Here is a 14561-nt window from a genome sequence, read left to right on the forward strand (position 1 = left end):
GTGGATAGGGGGAAGGGTTGGTAATGGGACTGGTGGATAGGGAAGGGTTGGTAATGGGACTGGTGGATGGGGAAGGATTGGTAATGGGACTGGTGGATAGGGGAAGGAGGTTGGTAATGGGACTGGTGGATAGGGAAGGATTGGTAATGGGACTGGTGGATAGGGAAGGGTTGGTAATGGGACTGGTGGATAGGGGAAGGGTTGGTAATGGGACTGGTGGATGGGGAAGGGTTGGTAATGGGACTGGTGGATAGGGAAGGGTTAGTAATGGGACTGGTGGATAGGGAAGGGTTGGTAATGGGACTGGTGGATAGGGAAGGATTGGTAATACCAGTGGAGGGGAAGCCAGAAGGGACTGGCGGATAGGGGAAGGGATGGTAATGGGACTGGTGGATAGGGGAAGGGTTGTTAATGGGACTGGTGGATAGGGGAAGGTTTGTTAATGTGCCTGGTGGATAGGGTAAGAATTGGTAATGGGACTGGTGGATAGGGGAAGTGTTGGTAATGGGACTGGTGGATAGGGGAATTGGTAATGGGACTGGTGGATGGGGAAGGGTTGGTAATGGGACTGGTGGATAGGGAAGGATTGGTAATGGGACTGGTGGATAGGGAAGGTTGGTAATGGGACTGGTGGATAGGGAAGGGTTGGTAATGGGACTGGTGGATAGGAAGGGTTGGTAATGGGACTGGTGGATGGGGGAAGGGTTGGTAATGGGACTGGTGGATGGGGAAGGGTTGGTAATGGGACTGGTGGATGGGGAAGGGTTGGTAATGGGACTGGTGGATGGGGAAGGGTTGGTAATGGGACTGGTGGATGGGGAAGGGTTGGTAATGGGACTGGTGGATGGGGAAGGGTTGGTAATGGGACTGGTGGATGAGGGAAGGGTTGGTAATAGGACAGGTGGATAGGGGAAGGATTGGTAATGGGACTGGTGGATAGGGAAAGGGTTGGTAATGGGACTGGTGGATAGGAGAAGGATTGGCAATGGGACTGGTGGATAGCGGAAGGATTGGTAATGGGACTGGTGGATGGGGAAGGGTTGGTAATGGGACTGGTGGATAGGGAAGGGTTGGTAATGGGACTGGTGGATAGGGAAGGGTTGGTAATGGGACTGATGGATAGGGGAAGGGTTGGTAATGGGACTGGTGGATCGGGGAAGGGTGGGTAATGGGAATGGTGGATAGGGAAGGGTTGGTAATGGGACTGGTGGATGGGGAAGGGTTGGTAATGGGACTGGTGGATGAGGGAAGGATTGGTGAAATGGGACTGGTGGATAGGGAAGGGTTGGTAATGGGACTGGTGGATGGGGAAGGGTTGGTGGGACTGGTGGATGGGGAAGGATTGAGTAATGGGACTGGTGGATGGGGGGAAGGGTTGGTAATGGGACTGGTGGATGGGGAAGGGTTGGTAGTGGGACTGTTGGATAGGGGAAGGGTTGGTAATGGGACTGTTGGATAGGGGAAGGGTTGGTAATGGGACTGTTGGATAGGGGAAGGGGTGGTAATGGGACTGTTGGTTAGGGGAAGGGTTGGTAATAGGACTGTTGGATAGTGGAAAGGGTGGTAATGGGACTGTTGGATAGGGGAAGGGGTGGTAATGGGACTGTTGGATAGGGGAAGGGTTGCTAATGGGAGTGGTGGATGGAGGAAGGATTGGTAATGGGACTGGTGGATAGGGGAAGGGATTGGTAATGGGACTGATGGAGAGGGGAAGGGACGGTAATGGGACTGGTGGATAGGGAAGGGTTGGTAATGGGACTGGTGGATAGGGGAAGGGTTGGTAATGGGACTGGTGGATAGGGAAGGATTGGTAATGGGACTGGTGGATAGGGAAGGGTTGGTAATGGGACTGGTGGATAGGGAAGGGTTGGTAATGGGACTGGTGGATGGGGAAGGTTGGTAATGGGACTGGTGGATAGGGAAGGGTTGGTAATGGGACTGGTGGATGGGAAGGGTTGGTAATGGGACTGGTGGATAGGGAAGGGTTGGTAATGGGACTGGTGGATAGGGAAGGGTTGAGTAATGGGACTGGTGGATGGGGAAGGATTGGAAATGGGACTGGTGGATAGGGGAAGGGTTGGTAATGGGACTGGTGGATAGGGGAAGGGTTGGTAATGGGACTGGTGGTATGGGTAAGGGTTGGTAATGGGACTGGTGGATAGGGGAAGGGTTGGTAATGGGACTGGTGGATAAGGGACGGGTTGGTAATGGGACTGGTGGAAAGGTGAAGGGTTGGTAATGGGACTGGTGGATAGGGGAAGGGTTGGTAATGGGACTGGTGGATAGGGGAAGGGTTGGTAATGGGACTGGTGGATAGGGGCAGGGTTGGTAATGGGACTGGTGGATAGTGGAAGGATTGGTATTGGTACTCGTGGATAAGGGGAGGATTGGTAACGGGACTGATGGATAAGGAAAGGGTTGGTACTGAGACTGGTGGATAGGGGAGGGGTTGGTAATGGGACTGGTGGATAGGGGAAGGGTTGGTAATGGGACTGGTGGATAGGGGAAGGGTTGGTAATGGGACTGGGGGATGGCGGTAGGGTTGGTAATGGGACTGGTGGATAGGGAAGGGTTGGTAATGGGACTGGTGTATAGGGGAAGGTTTTGTAATGTTACTGGTGGATAGGGGAAGGGTTAGTAATGGGACTGGTGGATAGGGGAAGGGTTGGTAATGGGACTGGTGGATAGGGGAAGGGTTGGTAATGGGACTGGTGGATAGGGGAAGGATTGGTAATGGGACTGGTGGATAGGGGAAGGTTTGGTAATGGGACTGGTGGATAGGGGAAGGGTTGGTAATGGGACTGGTGGATAGGGAAAGGGTTGGTAATTGAACTGGTGGATAGGGAAGGGTTGTAATGGGACTGGTGGATGGGGATGGGTTGGTAATGGGACTGGTGGATAGGGTAAGGGTTGGTAATGGGACTGGTGGATAGGGTAAGGGTTGGTAATGGGACTGGTGGATTGGGGAAGGATTGGTAATGGGACTGGTGGATAGGGGAAGGGTTGGTAATGGGACTGGTGGATAGGGGAAGGGTTGGTAATGGGACTGGTGGATAGGGAAGGATTGGTAATGTGACTGGTGTATTGGGAATTGTTGGTAATGGGACTGGTGGATAGGGAAGGGTTGGTAATGGGACTGGTGGATAGGGAAGGATTGGTAATGGGACTGGTGGATAGGGAAGGGTTGGTAATGGGACTGGTGGATAGGGAAGGTTGGTAATGGGACTGGTGGATAGGGAAGGGTTGGTAATGGGACTGGTGGATAGGGAAGGGTTGGTAATGGGACTGGTGGATAGGGAAGGATTGGTAATGGGACTGGTGGATAGGGAAGGTTGGTAATGGGACTGGTGGATAGGGAAGGGTTGGTAATGGGACTGGTGGATATGGGAAGGTTGGTAATGGGACTGGTGGATGGGGAAGGTTGATAATGGGACTGGTGGATAGGGAAGGATTGGTAATGGGACTGGTGGATGGGGAAGGGTAATGGTAATGGGACTGGTGGATGGGGAAGGATTGGTAATGGGACTGGTGGATGGGGAAGGGTTGGTAATGGGACTAGTGGATAGGGAAGGGTTGGTAATGGGACTGGTGGATAGGGAAGGGTTGGTAATGGGACTGGTGGATGGGGAAGGGTTGGTAATGGGACTGGTGGATAGGGAAGGGTTAGTAATGGGACTGGTGGATAGGGAAGGATTGGTAATGGGACTGGTGGATAGGGGAAGGGTTGATAATGAGACTGGTGGATATGGGAAGGGTTGGTAATGGGACTTGTGGATAGGGAAGGGTTCGTAATGGGACTGGTGGATAGGGGACGGATTGGTAATGGGACTGGTGGATAGGGGAAGGGTTGGTAATGGGACTGGTGGATAGGAAAAGGATTGCTACCGGGAATGGTGGATTGGAGAAGGGTTGGTAATGGGACTGGTGGATAGGGGAAGGATTGGTAGTGGGACTGGTGGAGAGGGGAAGGGTTAGCAATGGGACTGGTGGATAGGGGAAGGGTTCGTAATGGGACTGGTGGATAGGAGAAAGGTTGGTAATGGGACTGGTGGATAGGGAAGGGTTGGTAATGGGACTGGTGGATAGGGAAGGGTTGGTAATGGGACTGGTGGATGGGGAAGGGTTGGTAATGGGACTGGTGGATAGGGAAGGATTGGTAATGGGACTGGTGGATAGGGAAGGGTTGGTAATGGGACTGGTGGATGGGGAAGGGTTGGTAATGGGACTGGTGGATGGGAAGGGTTGGTAATGGGACTGGTGGATTGGGGAAGGGTTGGTAATGGGACTGGTGGATAGGAGAAGGGTTGGTAATGGGACTGGTGGATAGGGGAAGGGTTGGTAATGGGACTGGTGGATAGGGAAGGGTTGGTAATGGGACTGGTGGATAGGGAAGGGTTGGTAATGGGACTGGTGGATAGGGAAGGGTTGGTAATGGGACTGGTGGATAGGGGAAGGGTTGGTAATGGGACTGGTGGATAGGGAAGGGTTGGTAATGGGACTGGTGGATGGGGAGGATTGGTAATGGGACTGGTGGATGGGGAAGGGTTGGTAATGGGACTGGTGGATGGGGAAGGGTTGGTAATGGGACTGGTGGATTGGGGAAGGGTTGGTAATGGGACTGGTGGATAGGGGAAGGGTTGGTAATGGGACTGGTGGATAGGGGAGGAATTGGTAATGGGACTGGTGGATAGGGAAGGGTTGGTAATGGGACTGGTGGATAGGGAAGGGTTGGTAATGGGACTGGTGGATAGGGAAGGTTGGTAATGGGACTGGTGGATGAGGGAAGGGTTGGTAATGGGACTGGTGGATAGGGAAGGGTTGGTAATGGGACTGATTGATAGGGAAGGGTTGGTAATGGGACTGGTGGATAGGGAAGGGTTGGTAATGGGACTGGTGGATAGGGAAGGGTTGGTAATGGGACTGGTGGATAGGGAAGGATTGGTAATGGGACTGGTGGATGGGGAAGGTTGGTAATGGGACTGGTGGATAGGGGAAGGTTGGTAATGGGACTGGTGGGGAGGAAGGATTGGTAATGGGACTGGTGGATAGGGAAGGGTTGGTAATGGGACTGGTGGATAGGGAAGGGTTGGTAATGGGACTGGTGGATAGGGGAAGGGTTGGTAATGGGACTGCTGGATAGGGGAAGGGTTGGTAATGGGACTGGTGGAGAGTGGAAGGGTTGGTAATGGGACTGGTGGATAGGGTAAGGTTTGGTAATGGGACTTGTGGATAGGGAAGGGTTGGTAATGGGACTGGTGGATAGGGCAAGGGTTGGTAATGGGACTGGTGGATGGGGGAAGGATTGGTAATGGGACTGGTGGATAGGGGAAGGGTTGGTAATGGGACTGGTGGATATGGGAAGGGTTTGTAATGGGAATGGTGGATAAGGGAAGGATTGGTAATGGGACTGCTGGATAGGGGAAGGGTTGGTAATGGGACTGGTGGATAGGGGAAGGATTGGTAATGGGACTGGTGGATAGGGGAAGGGTTGGTAATGGGACTGGTGGATAGGGGAAGGGTTGGTAATGGGACTGCTGGATAGGGGAAGGGTTGGTAATGGGACTGGTGGATAGGGGAAGGGTTGGTAATGGGACTGGTGGATAGGGGAAGGGTTGGTAATGGGACTGGTGGATAGGGGAAGGGTTGGTAATGGGACTGGTGGATAGGGGAAGGGTTGGTAATGGGACTGGTGGATAGGGGAAGGATTGGTAATGGGACTGGTGGATAGGGGAAAGGTTGGTAATGGGACTGGTGGATAGGGGAAGGGTTGGTAATGGGACTGGTGGATAGGGGAAGGATTGGTAATGGGACTGGTGGATAGGGGAAGGGTTGGTAATGGGACTGGTGGATAGGGGAAGGATTGGTAATGGGACTGGTGGGGAGGGAAGGATTGGTAATGGGACTGGTGGATAGGGGAAGGGTTGGTAATGGGACTGGTGGATAGGGGAAGGGTTGGTAATGGGACTGGTGGATAGGGGAAGGATTGGTAATGGGACTGGTGGATAGGGGAAGGGTTGGTAATGGGACTGGTGGATAGGGGAAGGGTTGGTAATGGGACTGGTGGATAGGGGAAGGATTGGTAATGGGACTGGTGGATAGGGAAGGGTTGGTAATGGGACAGGTGGTTGGGGAAGGATTGGTAATGGGACTGGTGGGGAGGGGAAGGATTGGTAATGGGACTGGTGGATAGGGAAGGATTGGGACAGGGACTGGTGGAGAGGGGAAGGTTGGGTAATGGGACTGGTGGAGAGGGGTGGGGGTGGTAATGGGACTGGTGGATAGGGGAATGGTTGGTAATGGGACTGGTGGATAGGGGAAGGGTTGGTAATGGGACTGGTGGATAGGGGAAGGTTGGGTAATGGGACTGGTGGAATGGGGAAGGGTTGGTAATGGGACTGGTGGATAGGGGAAGGGTTGGTAATGGGACTGGTGGATAGGGGAAGGATTGGTAATGTGAGTGCTGGCTAGGGGCAGGATTGTTAAAGGGACTGGTGGATAGGGGAAGGGTTGGTAATGGGACTGGTGGATAGGGGAAGGGTTGGTAATGGGACTGGTGGGGAGGGGAAGGATTGGTAATGGGACTGGTGGATAGGGGAAGGGTTGGTAATGGGACTGGTGGGGAGGGGAAGGATTGGTAATGGGACTGGTGGATAGGGGAAGGGTTGGTAATGGGACTGGTGGGGAGGGGAAGGATTGGTAATGGGACTGCTGGATAGGGGAAGGGTTCGTAATGTAAAAACAATTTTTCTGCCTATACTTTAATTTGTTTATAACGCTATTATTTTCAATTGTAAATGGCAATCATAACTCTTTGTCATTACTGAGTTTACATGAATTTGCACATTTTATGCCCATGGCTACATACTCAATAGACTGTCATTTTTTATTATTATTATTATTTTTTTTTAAGTCCTGGCTTATACTGCGCCGGTAGGCTTTCATTAGGGGCCTGGTGGTCGCAGGCAAGAATTTATAGTGGTGCCATCTATTCTTGTCACATGCTGGTCGCCGGATCTCATTCTTGATTTCACTTGGATAGTTCCTCTAGAGATCCTTCTAGATTCCGGGTTGATAGGTGGTCTTCAGGATAACATGTGGGTTCAGCCGCCGCCCGAGTGGCCAAAAACTACCCACATGCTGTCCAGAAGACCCCTATCCGGACTCTAGATTCTGGGATTAAAGATGAGCTCCAGAGGAGGGCATGAGCCAATGCAAGATAGATAGCGCCACTACTCGCCTGCACCAGAACAGGCTGGGCGCCCGATGGGACCACCCCACCGGAAGAGCCTTGGACCGACCATCAGGATCCACCGGGAACAAGCCTACCGGCGCAATAGGCCGCGACGTAAAAAAAAAAAAAAAAAAAAATCCTTTCGTGAATATTATACGAACGGACATTTGCAAGCGTCACGGTAGCCGGGCGCGTCGACGATACATTCGGCCATCACTACCTTCCTTGGCGCCTCAGGACGATATTCTTAGAGGCTTCCACCCCTCACAGCAACTATTTCCAAAGGCCGAAAAGGAGATTAAACGGGTTCTTACGAGTGTTTTTGTAGGTTCATGGTACAGAAGAAGGGTCAAACTGCCACCAGGGCCATAAAAATACCCCTGGAAATGCCCATAACTCCTACGACAGCCTTGTAAAATATGTGTGCTTGGGCGTCGAAATGTTTAAGAATACAGCCCTAAAACTCTCCATGCTGTGTCAGTTATTATTAGGTTATTGTCAAAGGTTTTACTTCAGTCTTTGGGTCTTTGGAATGATGGGGTCTTTGAAACAGTAAAGGGATTGGGACGTAGGTGTGGGGGAGGGGAGGGGAGGGTCAAGAAGCTGATACATGACTGCTACAGAACGCCAGAACATCCATGTCTTGACCTTGGGTGGGTAAGATAGGAAGTGGTGTGTGTGTGTGTGTGTGCGTGTGTGTTGGGGGGGGGTGGGGGGGGCTGTGTGCACGCCCTGTCGAAAATAATGAAGAAAGGTAAATTTACAGCTTCATTGATTTAAGAGAGGTTTTAGATTTCAGTCTCAATATAACGACTAAAGTTCTATCAAGAAAAAAAAATATATAAATAATGCTAATCCTCCGAAAACCTGCTGGGAAAAAAGTCCGGCATGCATAAATAAATAAAAAAAAAAAAATAACGACGAGTACAACGCAATAAAAAAGTGAAACAAAAAACTGCACGGCGGTAATAAAATACGTTCCAAAAACCTTTTGATATATGACCCCAAACTCGAGAGGTAAAATATAGCGACTGGAAAATATAAATGAAAAAGTCACAAGTTTTACGAAGATAAACATTACATCAAACATTAATGAAATATACATCAAGGTGCACAATAATAAAAAAAAATTCTCTGAACGCATAATACTTCCACTACATAAAATAATAAACAATGATAATATTTGTGCAGCCAAACAAGAACTTGACATGCGATGAGGTTTATAATAAGTTCAACAAAAGACAAGGTAAATAACTGGGTTCCAAGAAAGCAAAGGTGTGCGTATTTACGAGCTAAGCACCGCACTCCATTTCCTTTTAGTTTCGTTGCATCCCTGCTTCTTACTCCTGTCCTCCACGTCCTCGTCCCCGACCCGATTGTTCTCGTCCTATTCGTCCTCCTCCTCCTACTCCTCCTCATCCTCCTCCTCCTCATCATCATCCTTTTACTTCTTCTTTTCCTCCTCCTCCTCCTCCTGTCACAAAAGACTGCGTTCTTCTTCCTTCTATTCTTCTTTATCATCATCTTCTTTTTCTTCTTCTTCTTCTTCTTCTTCTTCTTCTTCTTCTTCTTCTTCTTCTTCTTCTTCTTCACATGCGGCTTTCGTTCATTATCACATTTTGTTTGTTGTTGATTCTAAGGATGTACATCACTAAAGATCAGGTTGAGAGAGAGAGAGAGAGAGAGAGAGAGAGAGAGAGGTACAAGAGCTAGTAATTCAAGACAAATATCTAAAAGGTAATAGTTTCTTCTGCTGGTGATGTAAGTTAAACGAATGCTGAAAATATTATCGAAATATCGGTTTTAGTATTGAGTTTTGCGGATATTGCCGTCTAGCAAGAGCGAGTTCGTATTGTATTTACTTTATAAACTCCGTCTTGGCTCCAGCAGTATTTTCCTAAGGTTTTATTAAATTGCATCCACCTTGTCGCGGCCATCTGGTATGTATCTGCTATGATTGCAATTCATTTCCTGTATGTTGACATTTTTCACTTTTATATTTAGAATTAGTTCATTTATTTATCGCAGTGCATTTCTCAACAAAATTTATGGTGACTGTGCATATATTTTTAGATGTAGCCTATTTCAAAGTTGTGCTCTATATTTTTTAATGTCATCTTAATTAAGAATAAAGTAATTGCACCAAACTTATGTTATAATTCTCACATTGTAAATATTGCTGAGCGAGTTTGCGGAAGACGTTCAGGAAGTTAAGCCTCCGGGCCCCAGGTGAGCAAGGTGCACCTCCGCTCATCGACTAAGTTATTGTCGGAGCTCGCCCGGGTTACTCCGCGGGAAAAAAAAATATAATATTCACGAATAAGAATTTGTTCGGAATTTTTCTTCCTGAAATTCCCTTTTCTATACTTTATACCGGCTTAAAAGTAACGTTAGGGGCAATATTACGTCGGAGCTGTTGTGGTTTGGAAATCAGCACCCCGGGAGACAGGACAAGTGTGGCGTTCGTGTTACCAAAGCTTACCTCCCCCATATCTCCCAGGGTACCAATTTAAACACTATAAACTATAAACACTTGCCTGCGCCATGACGGGCTGGGGCCGAATACCATCCAGGCCCCTCACAATAGGCGGAGACTTAAAAAAAAAATAAAAAAAATCGACCATCTTGAAAAGGAGGCTGAACAAATGGGTCGTCTGTGAGCCAACTGTCCTGTCCAGTATTATATGCGAGTCCGCGCATTTTTAGCTTGACGTCCTTACTACTAAAACTTTGTGGTGCGTTTGACCTCAGATATTATAATAGAACAGTATTACAGTTTTATTATTAAATGCTGTTGGTAATGTCACGTTTGGGTTACTGACTCGGTAAAAACTGTTCTTTTCACAATTTGTTGAGTTATCCCTGCCGTAACAACCAAGCCATCAGGAGATTAACTGTGCACTTACCTCAAGTTAAACTTATACTGGATTGATGGTGAGAATACTAACAAATAATAATACGACCGAATAGATTAATTGTGAGGAGGTTTTCAGCACTAAAAGAGTGCCTGCAGCCCACACAGCTGCCCTGCCCACCCTTCCCTTGCCTTTCTGCTTTGTCCATCATTGGCTATGCCCTAACCTTTGCTTCAGTGCTCTGTCCTATGTTTTGTAACATTAAGAGACCTGTGTGATGCATATCTTCGCCTCGTGTGTGTGTGTGTGTGTGTTTGTAAATCACCTCTTGGTCTGCTGCGAGTCTCTCTCGAGACAGCCAGCCGTTCCCCTACGGAAGAGCACATAGCTCATAGTACCGATCTTTGGGTAGGACTGAGACCGCTCACACACAACACACCGCGACAACGAGGTCACAACTCCTTGCCTGACGTCGCGTACCTACTCACTGCTAGGTGAACAGGGGCTACACGTGAAAGAAGATAAACCCAACTTATCTTCACCCGGCCGGGGAATCGAACCCCGGTCCTTCTGGTTGTGAGCCAGACGCTCTACCCCTGAGCTACCGGGCCGTGTGTGTGTGTGTGTGTGTGTGTGTGTGTGTTTTAGCTTGATCCTGTCATTAATGTGTGTTTTCTCACAATATCTCATGCTATAGTTGATTCCTCTTCTACCTCATTTTCAATTTGCTCTTTTCCTTCCTAACCCTATTAACGCGGCGTCTGATCCACAAAACAAAACCGCACCGCCTGGGTTTGCCCCCCCCCCTCCTTCCACTTCTTCCTTCCCCAGTCCGGCAGTCAACGCACACGTGCCAGCTCCCGAGAAGCAATTATTCACTATACAAAAGATGAAGACAAAGTAGAGTAAGAAGAAAGAGAAGGGTCAGAGACGGGATGAAAGCGTTGTGCGTTCCAGGAATGAAGCTCATCATGCTTTTAGAGTATATGAAGTAGCGCAGCGAGATATTGTGGAAGGAAAGGGAAGAGAAGGGAAGGGAAGGGAAGGGATGAATGAAATGAATAGAATTATGCATTCATATAGGAATCCTTAAAATTTCTAGGAATACGAATACTATGAAAAAACTGGGAATCCGAATGCAAGTATGAATGGTTCAATGAAGGTGTTCATGAATGCATTCATAAATACTTTTAAAAGCTATCTTCTAGCTGCTGACTCAGCATAACACTACTAAGTTATGCCATGGTAAAACGAATTTATCAGCAGTGTTTATGACTGGTGCCAGTATTCAGTACCAGGACATCACACCTACCTGAAGTGCAGCAGAAATATTTGTTTTCCTGGTACAGTCTGGTTTAACTATGAAGTCCGTTTAGGAGGGGGGGACACGGGGTATTTCCTCGCAACAACTCTGTCAAACCTATCCTTGAAGGAGTAAATATAGTCTCCATTAGCCTTTTCTTATAAAAAAAGGATAGTTGTTCACATTGTAAATAAGTTCTTTCTTTCGACTATGGAGCACACGAGCGCGAGTCGGAGGAGGTGCGATCGCTGGTGGAGGTGAGGGAGGAAGTGGCTTGGTGTCCTTTACCACTGTACGTTGACAACGTCGGAGAGCAACGTTGTCACGTTTTATGGAAGTTATACTATTCATTGCAATTATCATAAAACCATTCATAGAACTGTAAAGCCTTATTTAATATATATACAGAATATTTACTTCACAATTTCAATTAGTAAATAGTTGACATATGAGTGATGTGTTAGGGTGATGCCTCAGCGCTTGGGAGAGACGCAGGCCCCACCAAAATGAAATTCATACTTGTGTCAGACTAAAATTACAATATAAACAAAGCATATCATCGTAAGTCAGTCCTTTATCTTGAAGCTAAGATATTAAATTAAGGTCTTAACCCTAGCTCTGCGATATTATCAACTCACTCGGTCATATATTCAAGGAAAAGCTGACATCATGTAATCGCGAGTAACAGAAGTCCCAGAAGTGAGAAGCGAGTGAGCGCCAGAAGACACCCGCTCACGCGTCCACACTCGGCGCGCTGACAGACATAATTATCGACTTGGAAGGTCATCATTTACTTCTCTAGGCTTTCCAGCTGAAGGTAGCACTTTACAGTCAAATGAATGATTCATGCTCGTTATAAATTAATGATTATTCGTCAGATCATTCGATTTTTAGTCCCCAAATATTCGAATACGAATGAGAATACATTTGTAAGAAAATCATTTGAATACGATTACTTCTAAAAACTGTAGTTGAATGTATTCGAATACGAATATCGAGTATTATTACTTCATCTGGAAAGAAGAGCAGGTATGGGAAGGAAAGGGTAGGATTTTTTTTTTTTTTATTATTTTTTTTTTTTTACATCTCGGCCTGTAGCGCCGGTTGGCTTTCTTCAGGGGCCAGGTGGTCGGCCCTAAGCCCGTCATGGCGCAGGCATTTTTTATAGTGGCGCCAGTTATGCTTGGCTCATGCTGCCCCCCTGGAAATCATTCTTGATTTACTTGGACGGTTTCTTCTAGAGTCCGGGTTGATGGGTGATCTTCTGGACAGCATGTTGGTAGTCTTAGGCCACTCGGCGGTGACTGAAAAATCGCAGGTGGTAGCGTGGGGATTCGAATCGACGTTGTCCATGGCGCCATGAATGCTAGGCCCGCACGCTATCCACTCAGCCACCGCCTACCCTAAATGGAAAGAAATAGAAAGTAATGGGGAGGAAAGGCAAAGGAAGGAAATAACAGAGTGATTCATAAGTTAGTCTATTATTTCAAGGCAAGAAGCAAACGGTGAACCATTGTCCCTCCCGAACAATGGACACCCGCCCACATATACTGGCATCACAAATATTCTCACATTCACGTAGGCCACTTTGCGCCCCTGAAAAAAAGAGAAAAGGGTACGCGTGTATGAATATTTGTATCAACTAATTATATAGTCCCGTGAATTGTATGAGCCCCCCCCCCCAAAAAAAAAAAAAAATGCAGAATATATTATTAATATTTTTTCGTCAAACTTTAATACTCGCGTAACGTGGAGCCTCGGCGTGTTATTAAGGTACTGCCCAGCATGGCATTGTGAGGTAGCTTTCTCTTGATCCTTACATTGTCTCCTTCTCTCCTTGTGTTAGTGTAGAGTTTGTGCATGTGTTTATACGTATGTTTATATATACAAGGCATTCGGGTTTTTAAATGGAGGTCTATTCTAACGTAAGTCTGATGCTAACTCAGTCTTAGTGAATACTTGCATGTACTTTCGTAGATTTATTATTTTTAGTGTCCTGTCTGGCAGGGCGCCTCCCGTGCCCCACAGGATCACACCTGATTCCTTGGTCAACGTGACTAATCTCCCTTCATGCTGCGTCGACACGTTTCACCATTCCACACCACCTCGCAATACCTCTCTCCAGCTCCTGCCATCTTCGTTTGAGTCGCCTCATGCATTGGTAAATAAGAAACTCAGATCTCTGCTGAACCGCAAATCTTTTCAACACAAACTCACGGGCTGGCGAGTCGAATAACTCCTCCTTAGGTTTAGGGTTTGTGTGTGTTCATGTGTACGTTTGAAGTAATATATTTCAGTGCTAGATAGGAGGAGCTTGTACTTTTTCACAGGTATATCTAGTTCGATAAGGAAAGATTTTATCGAATCATACTACACGTTCCGAGAGAATTTCAAGAATGTTAGTATGTCGTGAATGTGCATGGAACAGCCTGATGTTTTTATATTATTTTATTATATATCTGAAGGAGGTCTTGAGATGATCCTCTCTTCAGATGACTCGTGAGATTTACGCCTAAATGTTCAAAGTTGTTCGTGCAAATTACATGTGTGTGTGTGTGTGTGTGTGTGTGTGTGTGTGTGTGTGTGTGTGTGTGTGTGTGTGTGTGTGTGTGCGTGTGTGTGTGTGTGTGTAATTCACCTCTTGGTCTGCTGCGGGTCTCTCTCGAGACAGCCAGCCGTTCCCCTACGGAAGAGCACAGAGCTCATAGTACCGATCTTTGGGTAAGACTGAGACCACTCACACACAACACACCGCGACAACGAGGTTACAACTCCTTACCTGACGTCGCGTACCTACTCACTTAACTGCTAGGTGAACAGGGTCTACACGTGAAAGAAGATAAACCCAACGTATCTTCACCCGGCCGGGGAATCAAACCCCGGTCCTTCTGGTTGTGAGCCAGACGCTCTATCCACTGAGCTACCGGGCCGTGTGTGTGTGTGTGTGTGTGTGTGTGTGTGTGTGTGTCAAGCGGCTGTTCGTCACGGCCACAGTAACAGTTCATTCGTCACGCGCCGATACACTCCCTTGATGGATCGTCTCATGAATACCTTGCACTCCGCCCGCACCATATATCCCTCGGGCTGCCTATTTGTCTCTCCCTTTGGCTTTAACGGTGTGTACTTGCTAATACATCTGCTGAACTTTTTGCCAACTTGCGTACCAGCTTAT

This window comes from Eriocheir sinensis, chromosome 45 (genome assembly GCF_024679095.1).
Source record: "Eriocheir sinensis breed Jianghai 21 chromosome 45, ASM2467909v1, whole genome shotgun sequence".
NCBI lineage: Eukaryota > Metazoa > Arthropoda > Malacostraca > Decapoda > Varunidae > Eriocheir > Eriocheir sinensis.